This window comes from Grammomys surdaster, unplaced genomic scaffold (assembly GCF_004785775.1).
Source record: "Grammomys surdaster isolate TR1022 unplaced genomic scaffold, NIH_TR_1.0 199, whole genome shotgun sequence".
Classification (NCBI taxonomy): Eukaryota; Metazoa; Chordata; class Mammalia; order Rodentia; family Muridae; genus Grammomys; species Grammomys surdaster.
The window spans coordinates 4,813,966-4,825,524 of NW_021604644.1; the positions used below are offsets into that span (position 1 = coordinate 4,813,966).

General features: G+C 46.2%; 2 pseudogenes; one reads left to right on the forward strand and one right to left on the reverse strand.

The window, feature by feature from the left end:
* Positions 1 to 3,605: 3,605 nt before the first annotated feature.
* Positions 3,606 to 5,207, reverse strand: LOC114623617 (annotated as a pseudogene).
* A 4,402-nt stretch (positions 5,208 to 9,609) lies between these two features.
* On the forward strand, positions 9,610 to 10,323 carry LOC114623538 (annotated as a pseudogene).
* The last annotated feature ends 1,236 nt before the right edge of the window (positions 10,324 to 11,559 follow it).

The following is an 11,559-nucleotide window of genomic DNA, read 5'->3' on the forward strand; positions in this document are numbered from 1 at the left end:
TCTAAAGTTTTATTTCAACACATGAATTTTGGGAGCACATATATAGTTCAGTCCATGGCACTGTGAAAGGTTTTCCCAATGGATGCTCACATGATCAAGGAGGAAATAGCTGTTGTGTTAAAAGATTGGGATTAAACACTGATTAATCACTTGAAGGTAATCGCCTTGACCAGTGAACGGGATGTTTTTCAGCTCTGTGGTCAATAGCTTCATCCAAAAGCTCCTTCAGGAGATGTGTATGCTTTCTGCCTCCATCTATAAGTAAAGAGCCGCATCCAGGTGTGGTAGCTCACAGTTCACACCTATAATCCTGGAACTCAAGAGGCTAAGGCAGGAGGATTATCATCAGTTCCTGGTCTACAGATTGAGACCTTGTCTCCAAAAACAAAACAAAATAAAACAAAAAGTCCAGGTGGTGGTAGTGCACCCTTTAATCTCAACACTCAGGATGCAGAGGCAGCCAGTCTCTGAGTTCGAGGCCAGCCTGGTCTACAGAGTGAGTTCCAGGATACACAGGGAAACCCTGTCTCAAAAAAACAGGAAAAAAAAAAGTATCACTTCTGGAAGCTTTCTATTAATACAGAATACCCTCCTGTTCCAGAAGCCCCCAGTAAACCTTCCTCTTGCTGTGTTGGTCCCCAGTGGGTCACATGTTCATGATCAATCACATGTCCTAGAGAATGTGTGCCTTATATAATTGAAGTGATTCAATGTCCCCCAAGGCTGGCTGTGTGGGAAAGGAGAGGATGGTCTAACAGAACCAGTTGGTGAGACAAGGGAGAGGATGGAGCCGGCACACGGCAGCAGCCGGCACACGGCAGCAGCTAAGCCATCAGCATCAGCTCCACTAGAGGCCTTATTCTGAAGCCCTGAGGGGCCAGGGGGGTGCTGAGCTCAGTCCTTCCTGGGGGGCTGTTTTAAAAGACATGGAGACAATGTTGAAGTCACCCCAGAATGCGAGATTCAAAGATAGCGAAGATCAGAGTGATGTCCAGACTGCAGCACAGGGGCCTGCTCATACTCGGTCCTCCCTCATCCATCCAGCAGGCCCCACACTGCACCACTCATGAGGAATTTCTGAGGAAGTATCTAGCCACTCAGACTCCCAGCCCCTGAGCAGGCTGAATTAGCATCCTCAGAAGTGGAGTTCAAGATCGTCTTTAAAATGCCTCTCCAGGTTATTCTGGTTGATGACAGATCTGAGAAACAGAATACCACATTCTTTTCCAGAGAAATCATCTTTATATCTAAAGGTATATTGAGAAAAAAAAATTGTGAATTTAGTCAACCTAGGAGTATTTAAAGACTGTCCACCTGGAAGACTGGCACCTCCTGAGCAACGTGTGCTTTCTTTGAACCCCAGTTTCCTTGTCAGTAGATGACAGATTACTGTCCCTGGTCCCTCTGCCACCTTGAGACAGTATGTGGCCCTAGGAGACTTAAGAATCTCTCTGTGCTCTTAAATGACATTGTCTTATTTACCAGTTCATCCCCCTCCAGTCAGCTAAGAACTGTTTAAGGAAACTCCATAAAGATCCTTCATCCATATGGACCAAATTGTTCATCTGAAAGATGCCAGTGATGGGATGGCTGGGTTCCCACTGATGAAGGCAGGACCCTGCTCTCAACCCACCACCCACTCAAGGAAGCTCCCACTTGGCATCTGCTGGCTTCATGCATTATTCAGTCACAAGTGTCACCCTATAGTGGTCTGAGTGTGTCCTTCACAGTCTGAGAGTATCTCCAAGTAGGGCAAACCAGGGACTAGGAGCCCAGTGACTTTGAATACACCTCCAGGATGCAGATGGGACAGGTGCTTTGGCAGCATGGGATAAAGCTCTTTGTGGGGAAGGTGCAGGGAGTGTGGACACAATGACAGCTACAGAAAGCAAGCCACTGGGATTGTGTGGCAATGTCTGCGGTTTGGCTTTTTGTAGTCTTCCCCCCACCCCCAGAATGTTTAGGTTTATTATAAAATTCTCCTTGATTTCACACCGAAGCCTAATCACACCTCTTCACTCATTTGACCCTCAAAACCACCTTGGACATAAATAGAGTGGGTTTTCCTTTGTCGTGAGTTGGGCCTGCTGTGCTTCTGTCCTGGTTCACTTAGTTTGATTCCCTTGGCTCACTGAGTTCTTTATTACGTCCATGAACCCAAATGCCTCAGGCCTCCATTCGTTTTCTACTTGAATCATGATCAATAATTAACTCATTTAGTAGATTTTATCAGTTAAGACTCACAAGTGGCAAAAACCAAACTCAAGTAAGCGTAAGCAAAAACAAAAAACAAAAAAGAATGAAGAAAATTATGAAGATGAAAAGACTCCCAGGTTCAGGCTCTCCCGAGCTCTCTTCCCTTCTCTGATGTGGAAGCTGGGTAAAAGACTATATTGGCCTTCCCAGAGGCCTTTTCTCTCTCCCATCTCTGCATGTGAAACAACAGAAGCAGTCACCACTCCCAGCCTCCTTCCCCAGCCTTGAACGGTCAGATGAGCAGTTTCCTAGTGAGATAGATGACAGATCTTAGGAGGAGGACTTTGCTCCTCCTATAGAGAAAGACAAACAGGACAGATCCTCCCATCGCTCTCCCTCCTGCTCTGGACAGCAGACGTGGTGCTCTGAGCTGCCACAGCCACCCTGTGATGAGGAGGAGACACATTTCCAACACCATCAGAGAGGTAAAGTAGGTAAGAATGAGGATAGCCTGTGCTACACCAACTCTGAGTGCCCTCACTGAACTTCCTCTAATGAAGACCTAGTTCTTACAGAAGTTCTGACTAATTCAGTTCTCAACCCTCCCTGGCCATCCATCTTGGACTCTTTTTTTTTTTTTTTTTTTTTGGTAAATAAAAAAATTACATTTACTTAGAAGCATTCAGAACATCAACAAAACAGGTACAAAAAATTCTTTTTGCAAATTGTTTTGGTATTTAGTTAAGAGAACAATAATTATCTGTGTATAAGCTGTATCAGAGACAACTGAAGATGAAAAACAAAACAAGCAAACAAAAAATCCTACCATCCCACATATAACTTATATAATTTATATGTAACACACACACACACACACACACACACACACATATATATATATATATATATATATATATATATATATATATATATATAGCAAGAACCTGCTTTAAATTTCTATGCCAATTTACAACCTCAGGTGCGGTTAGTGGTCATTGAAAATACCACCAGGACAGGACTATCTACAGCCCCATTCAGTGTTGTGTCAATGATTTAAAAAAAAAAAAAGATGCTGTACAATCTAAAAGCAAACCTTACACAGCCTTAAAATTCAGTTTTTTTCTTTCAAAAGAGTGAGTTGTATATGGGGTAGGGCTGTTTAAATGCTTTATAGATAAGGGGAAAAAACTTCTATAGAACCAACTTTTTTTTATTGGATATTTTATTTACATTTCAGATGTTATCCCCTTACACCTTCTTTTTTTTTTTTTTTTTTTTTTTGAGTTAGCTTCTTTACTAGATATTACTTCAGGCAGACGCCGCAGGTATGTGGATCTCCTCTCCTTATAGGTCACAGTGAGCAGGTTTCTTCAGAAGAGCCTGAGGCGCTGGGCCCGCTGAGCCCAGGGTCAGAAGCAGAACTGGAAAGCCTCAGATACATGCTGCTTCCATGCTTCCAGGCTGGGAAGCAGAGAGGAGAGGCCCACGACATGCCATGTCTCTCCATAAGACACCTTGGAGGTTTAGTAGGACAGCAGCTGTACTCCTGCCTCTGCCAGAAAGCCGATCATAGTGGGCAGCATTACAGGGTTCGAGGTCTGAGCCCGGAACATGAGCAGGGGCTGGCCCCTGCGTAGTGGCACCTCTGGCCTGAAGACAGCTCCATTGAGCCCCTGCAACATTGGTGTGGTGCCCTGGACCAAGCCCACAGCTTGGTAGGGAGCATCTGCCAGGGCCACAGTCAGGAGGCATTCCCCGCTGCCCTGCTCCCCTGGGACCCTAGGACTGTGGGAGGTGGTGACATTGAGGCCAGCCTCTTTCACCAGTAGCTTAGCGTTCACCAAGTTCACGTCTGCCTGCTTGGATGCTTCTCTCAGAAGGCCAACAATGACTGCAGGGCTCAGGCAGTTTCCAGCATTCTTCAGAGATGTTCCTTGTGTAACCACCTGGATGGTCCCTTTAGGGGAGCCAGCCCAGGTATGCATCAGGGTGCCCAATGCTTCTGCCAGACCAATCCAAGGCTTGGTGTGTGGAGAGAAGGCACTGGTAAGGGTCTGAGCATTTACGACTCCTGTTAGAGATTTCCCCTTCACCATGTCCACAAACTGGACTGCAATTTCCTCCCCACAGCGGCTCTGGGCCTCCTTGGTGCTGGCGCCCAGGTGGAGACAGCTGATGACATTTTAGTGGTCCACTAAGGTCCGGTCCCGTGGTGGTTCTTCTGTAAACACATCCAGTGCAGCCCCAGCACACTGACCAGACTGCAGGGCACGGAGCAGGGCACCTTCATCCACAATGCCTCCTCGAGCACAGTTCACCACTCGCACGCCTTTCTTACACTGGGCAAAGGTGCTGTCATTCAGCAAGCCTGTGGTGGAGGGCAGGAGTGGGGTATGGACAGTTATGAAATCACAGAGAGGCCAGATCTCCTCCAGCGGTAGCTGCTGAACACCAAAGGAGGCTGCGACTTCAGGAGAAATGATGGGGTCATAGCCTACAGTCTTCATTCCAAAGGACTGCATTCGGGTGGCCACCTCTCTGCCGATTCTGCCTAGGCCAAGAATTCCCAGTGTCTTCCCATTCAGTACTGTCCCCATGAACTTCTTCCGGTCCCATCTGCCATCTTTCATGGAAGCCGTCGCCTGAGGAATCTGCCTGGCCAGGCACATGATCATCCCACAGGTGAGTTCCGCAGCACTGAGGCTGTTTCCGTTGGGGGTGTTCATGACTAGGATGCCCTTCCTCGTGGCAGCCTCCAGATCCACATTGTCTACGCCTGTACCAGCCCTGCCCACCACCAGGAGCTTCTCTGCTGCATTGATGACATCAGCTGTGACCTTAGTAGCTGACCGGACGATAAGGCCTTCACAGTCCTGCAGCTCGGCTATCAGCTCCTCCTTGCTCAAGTTCTGCTTCTCCACTACCTGCAGCCCTCCATCTTGCAGGATCTTCCGGCAGCAGGGGTCCAGGCTGTCACTGATGAGTACTTTGCGCAGATTTGTGAAGGCCATTGCTGGAGCCAGGCCTTAGAATCAGCAGCTCTGGGTGGGCAGAAGCACTTAGTTCAGGAAACTGCAGGCTAGGCGAGCTCGGGTGACTGGGCCCCCCTTACACCTTCTTAATCTTCATCTTCTGTCTCCTCTTTCCCATCCTCATCTTCCTCTTTGTTCTTTTTCTTGCTATTGTCAGCCTCGACCGCCCCTTTCCTGCTACAGCAGGTTTTCCTTTAGCTCTGTAGGCAGCAAATATCCTTTCAGCTTTTTTCAGTTTTCCCTCAGCTCGGCAGCTTTCTCCATCACAGGGCTGCTCTTCACCTGCAGCAGTGCTGTTCCAAGTCTCTCCTAGTTTCTTTGCAGCATCACCAGGGGACCAGTCAGGGGGCGGTACTCAGAACAGAACAAGAAAACAGGAGGAGGCCTCTTGGGAGCACTGGGGTCCCTGAACTTCTTTTTGGTCCCCCATAGGGGTGGGGTTGTAGGCTTTCATAACCTTTGCCATGCCTTCAAATCTCCCCCCCCCCCCTTATTTTTAGCAGCAGACGTGGTTCCCACCTCCCCAAACAGGTCTTAGAGAATCCCGAGGAGCTGACAGAAGCATCCAGGTGCTCCTTATGCTGCTCCCGACATAAGATGCCTATGAGGACATTTTACCTCTCTGCTCTTTAGGGTCTCCTTTGCCCATGTTTTAGATGTACTTATTTTATGTATATGAATGCACTGCAGCTGTCTTCAGACACACCAGAAGAGGGCATCGGATCCCATCACAGATGGTTGTGAGGCACCATGTGGTTGCTGGGAATTGAACTCAGGACCTCTGGAAGAGCAGTCAGTGCTCTTAACCGCTGAGCCACCTCTCCAGCCCCTTTGCCCATGTTCTGTTGATCTTCCTCCGCGCTGCTCAGAGTCGCCCAGTGCCCGTGCAGCTCTCAGTTGCTCTGGTTCTGATTCTCCCGTCTTAGACTCTTAGTGCTTTCCTGTTTGCTCTCTTCCTGCTGGGATGCCTTAGTTTTAAGACTCAGGTTTCATAGGAAATGTTTATCTTCTAGTATATTATTTCAGCTAATATTATGAAGAAAATTTGTACATATACGAATTCCTGTGACATTATTAACAAAGTCATATATGAGAAAAGTCTTCATTAAATAAAACTAAAATTAAAAGTAAACTCCAATTGCTTGAATGTCTAAATCATGTGCAGATTTTAAAGAGTACAGGGGAACGGGAATCCAGAAGTGCTACTCAGATGGGGCCAGACCAGAATGAACCAGTACTGTCACAAGAACTGTGTAGGCTAACAGCCTGATGATTGGATGGGTAAGCATTTCACATTGTTTTTCTTTTTAGTTTTCTTTTTTTTTTTAATAATTTGATTTGGGGGTCTGGAGAGATGGCTCAGAGGTTAAGAGCACTGACTGTTCTTCCAAAGGTCTTGAGTTCAATTCCCAGCAACTACATGGTGGCTCACAACCGTCTGTAATGGGATCTGATGCCCTCTTCTGGTGTGTCTGAGGACAGCTACAGCGTACTCACATACATAAAATAAATAAATCTTTAAAAAAAATTTTATTATTTTTAGTTGTGTGTTGGGGAGGAGGGTGCAAGTACACACAAAAGTGCAAGTGGGTGTGTGCACATGAGCGCAGTTATCACCAAAGGCCACCAAAGGTCTCATGAAATTACAGATGATTGTGAGCCATCCAACATGAGTGCTGGGAGCCAAACCTGGGTCCTCTGGAAGAGCACTAAGTACTCTTAACAGCTGAGCCAACTCTTCAGCTCATGTTTCCTATCTTTAAAGGTTTGTTTTATTTTTAATGATGTACATGTGTGTCTGTGTGTGAATGTGGGTACATGCTGACATCTGCAGAGGACAGAGGTCTCAGATCCCCAGAACTGGAGTTACAGGTGATTGTGAGTTGCCTCATGTGGGTGCTGGGGATTGAACTTGGGTCCTCAGCAAGTGCAGCAAGCACTCTTAACTCACTGAATCAGGTCTACAGCTCTGTTTTCTATTTACTTACTTATTTACATTTGTGTTTGATATAGGGTCTCACTATGTAACCCCTGCTGGACCTAAATTCAATTCCCAGAACCTATATGGTAGCTATAAATATTTAAAACTCCAGTCCCAGAACACCCAACACTTATACATACGGACACACATACACACACACACACACAACCCACATCACACAAATAATAAAATTTAAAACAGAATTTAAATATTTTTAAAGGATCTTTGTATCTTCTACAGAACACTAAATATTCCCTTTGTCTTCCATAAACTACGGAGAATGTGACTGAACCGGCTCGCCTGAGAGGCTTTTTAAGATCGCATATGTGCATGCCCCACCCAGCTTGACTAAGTTAGGCAGAATGTCTAGGGTGGGACTCATTTATCGATATTATCCCCCAGATCATTGTAATGTGCATTCATATTTGAGGATCATTGCTCCAGGAACTTATAAGGAGGAAAACCTTCTAAATCACAGTTACAAAACCCACTAGTCTCCATTTCATTCGGCTACCAGGAAGCTCGGTCAGTTTTCGTTATAGTAAATCTTATTCCTATTGTTGTTTTACCTCTTCTCCAGGTTCCCAAATGTTCTTTCATCTTAACTCACTTATAATCCAATAAGGTTCCAAAACGCCTGTGTCCAGTCACTGGTCCTCCCTCCAGCCCAACCAGCTCTCTAGTGTGTGCGCGCGCGCGCACGCACGCTTGCCCCAGCGTCTGCTTACTCTCCTTCAAACTACGAACTACGTGGCTGCTTTTGATGTCCTCGTCCCCTCCTCCTTCAGAAGCTGGATGGCCGTAAGCATGTTCTACGGTGGTTAGAACCTAGACTGGTTCAATTCCCTCATCAGAAATATCACATGTTACTTTCTGTGGTTAAAAACATACTTTTACTTCAGGAACAAAATACATGGCCTCACTTGAGCCTGTCTATCAACCCATTCAAATGTTTTGTGTTCTCTCCGTCAGTTCTGACAAAGTGAGATGGAGCTGGGCACCCTGTGAACTGTCTCTGTGCTCTAATGTGTGAGCTGCGCTTCACTAGAGGGGATAAGATAATCCGCTGTCATTTCTGTTTTGATCATATTCATTTTGGGCAGAGAATTTATTCTCCCTGTACCGTATCGCTGTTTATGAGCGACGGTCTCCCGCTTCTGCATTCCCCCGAGAACGCACCATTAAAACTCTTAATGTGACACCTCATATTTTAGTAGACTAGAAAATAGTTACAATTTTAATTTAAATTGAAATGACTATGTAATGGCTGGACAAATCAGCTTGAGCTCCCCAGAGCTCTTAATTGTGATTCTCCATTGTTTTCTATGCATAAATGTCTTTTCTGAGCTTATTCTAAAATACTCACTCATGTTTTTCAGCTGCTGTAAGCTCATTCCAAACTCACTTATTTAATAATTTTCTATGGTGAACAACTTCATGATTAAGCTCTGATGTTAAATATAAATGGTGGGAATAATAAGCTTTATTCTAGAATTTAGGGGGAAAAGAAGATTCAACATTTAAGGGATGGTGAGCTTAAGAATCAAGTGCATGAAGAGGAGAGAACACATTCAGCCAAGAACAAAGTCGATTTTGATAGCTTAAATACTTGCATATATAGGACACAAATGGCTGGCATACGCGTCTAGATTTCCTCAAGCAGTGAGGAGGGGCGCTCAGTGACAGAGCAGCCATGAGTCTGTCTATTGTAACCTGCTCCTTTATCAATGAGGGATACAGGGCTCAGGAAAGAGAAATGATTTTTTTTCCAAGTCAAATGACTTATTAGACTAAGATCAAAGAACAATCAGCAGCGAAGCAAAAGAAAACAGAAAGAATTCTGTAAAGACCATCCTAGAGTCCTCTTGCCCAGTCCCATCCCCTGTTCCATCCCATCGCAATGACACTGCCCGCCCTCCCCAGGGGGCGGGGCTAGGCTCAGGTGCCAAACCGAGCAGCAAAGCGTACCATGGTCCCCCGTAAAGTGCGTCATGGTCCCCCACGAAGTTGTGCTGTGGTGAGGCATTTTATGCAATATTATGCTTAAAAACAAAAGTAGAGCTGGAGATGTTTATGGCTCAATTGGTTGAGTGCCTGCCTAGCATGTACAAAACCCTAGCAAAAATCCCCAGCATCACATAGGCTGAGCGTGGTGGGGCACATCTGTAATCACAGCACCCATGGGAAAGGAGAGACTTAGAAGTTCAAGGTTATCTTAGGCTACACAGTGGGTCAAGGCCAGCCTTGGATAAGTGAGACCTGTTCAAAGAATTAATAGTTAAACAAAACCAGAGATACTAAGAGATCAAACGTGGTTTTTAGTTTTGCCCAACAGCGTTAAGAATGTAAAATGTGGGGTCATGATCGGCAGCCAGGTCTTCCGCACATGCCTTTAGCGCGATGCCCAAATCCAAGTGAAACAAGAAAGTTTCCCTTAACAAAAACTGCCAAGAAAGGCTTGGAACTGAAGCAGAACCTGATAGAAGAGCTTCGGAAATGTGTGGACACCTGCAAGTACCTCTTCATCTTCTCTGTGGCCAACATGAGGAACAGCAAGCTGAGGGACATCGGAATGCCTGGAAGCACAGCCGGATGTTCTTTGGCAAAAACAAGGTGATGGTGGTGGCCTTGGGTCGAAGCCCATCTGACGAATACAAAAACAACCCACATCAGGTCAGCAAGAAGTTGAGAGGTGAAGTTGGGCTCCCTTTTACCAACGGCACGAAGGAGAAGGGGAATGAGTGGTTCACAAAGTATACAGAAATGGATTTTGCTCGGGCCAGGAACAAAGCAACTTTTACTGTGAGCCTGGACCCAGGGCCCCTGAAGCAGTTCCCTCACTTCATGGAGCCACAGCTTAGGCAGCTGGGTCTGCCCACTGCCCTCAAGAAAGGTGTGGTGATCCTGCTGTCTGACTATGAGGAGGAGGGTGACATTCTGACCCCAGAGCAGGCCCGTGTCCTGAAGCTGTTAGGATATGAGATGGCTGAATTCAAAGTGACCATCAAATACCTGTGGGATGCCCAGTCGGGAAGATTCCAGCAGATGGAAGATGATCTGCCCGAGAGTGCACCTGAGTCTGAGGGAGAATCTGAGGAGGAGGATGACAGCTGACTCTAAGAGCCAGAACTGAGGCTTTCCAGCAAGTTCTTCATCTCTGCTGGACCCCCCCAGGACTGCTGTCACCCCTCTGGAGGGAGCAGCTATTTATTTTGCTATGGATAAAGACAAGGGAGGGTGCTAGGGAATGACATTTCTATAAAGAATAAAAGTGTGTCTGCAGGGTCTTAAAAAAAAAAAAAAAAGAATGTAAAATGTGGGGCTGGAGAGGTGGCTCAGCGGTTAAGAGCACTGACTGCTCTTCCAGAGGTCCTGAGTTCAATTTCCAGCAACCACATGGTGGCTCCCAACCACCTGTAATGGGATCTGATGCCCTCTTCTGGTGTGTCTGAAGACAGCTACAGTGTATTCATATACATAAAAAAATAAATAAATCTTTTTTAAAAAATGTAAGATGTGCTTAGTACATGTACTAAAATTGGAGTGATACAGTGATAACTGACATTGTCCAAAACTGGCATGCTACTCCGTGAGCATTCCATGTTGAGCATTCCATGTTGGAGGAGGAGGAAGATGCTGCCCAGAGAAAATCGGTGGAATGTCTATCAGATAGTCCTTGAACGAGTCAACTCAACTCCCTAGAATCATGTTGGAAGCCTGGAGAGATGGCTTTGTGGATAAAGCACTAGCTACACAAGTGTGAAGCCCTGTGTTCAGATCCTCAGGATGCATGTGAAAAGCTAGGCAGGCATGTGTCTCAGCACTTGAGAGACAGAGGCAGGAGATCCCGTGGGTAAACTGCCTAGCTAAATTAGCTGGAATTGGCAAGCCGTGTGTGGGTTCAACAAGAGACTACCCCAATAAGTAAGATGGAAAGTGATCATGGAAGACACCCAGTGTCAACCTCGGCCCTTCACATGAGCATGCACACACATACATGCACACATATGCACCTGTGTACACCAACGTGTACCCCCACCACATGTGAATACACAAACACAAAGATATTGTTGGGAACAATACCATGTAAGCTAAGCATGTGATACCACAGCATAGCACACTTTCATGGAAGGCTATGATGGACTTTGCTGCAAAAACTCAACCCCCGCCGGGCAGTGGTGGTGCACGCCTTTAATCCCAGCACTTGGGAGGCAGAGGCAGGCAGATTTCTGAGTTTGAGGCCAGCCTGGTCTACAGAGTGAGTTCCAGGACAGCCAGGGCTATACAGAGAAACCCTGTCTCGAAAAGAAAAAAAGAAAAGAAGAGAAGAGAAGAGAGGAGGGGAGGGGA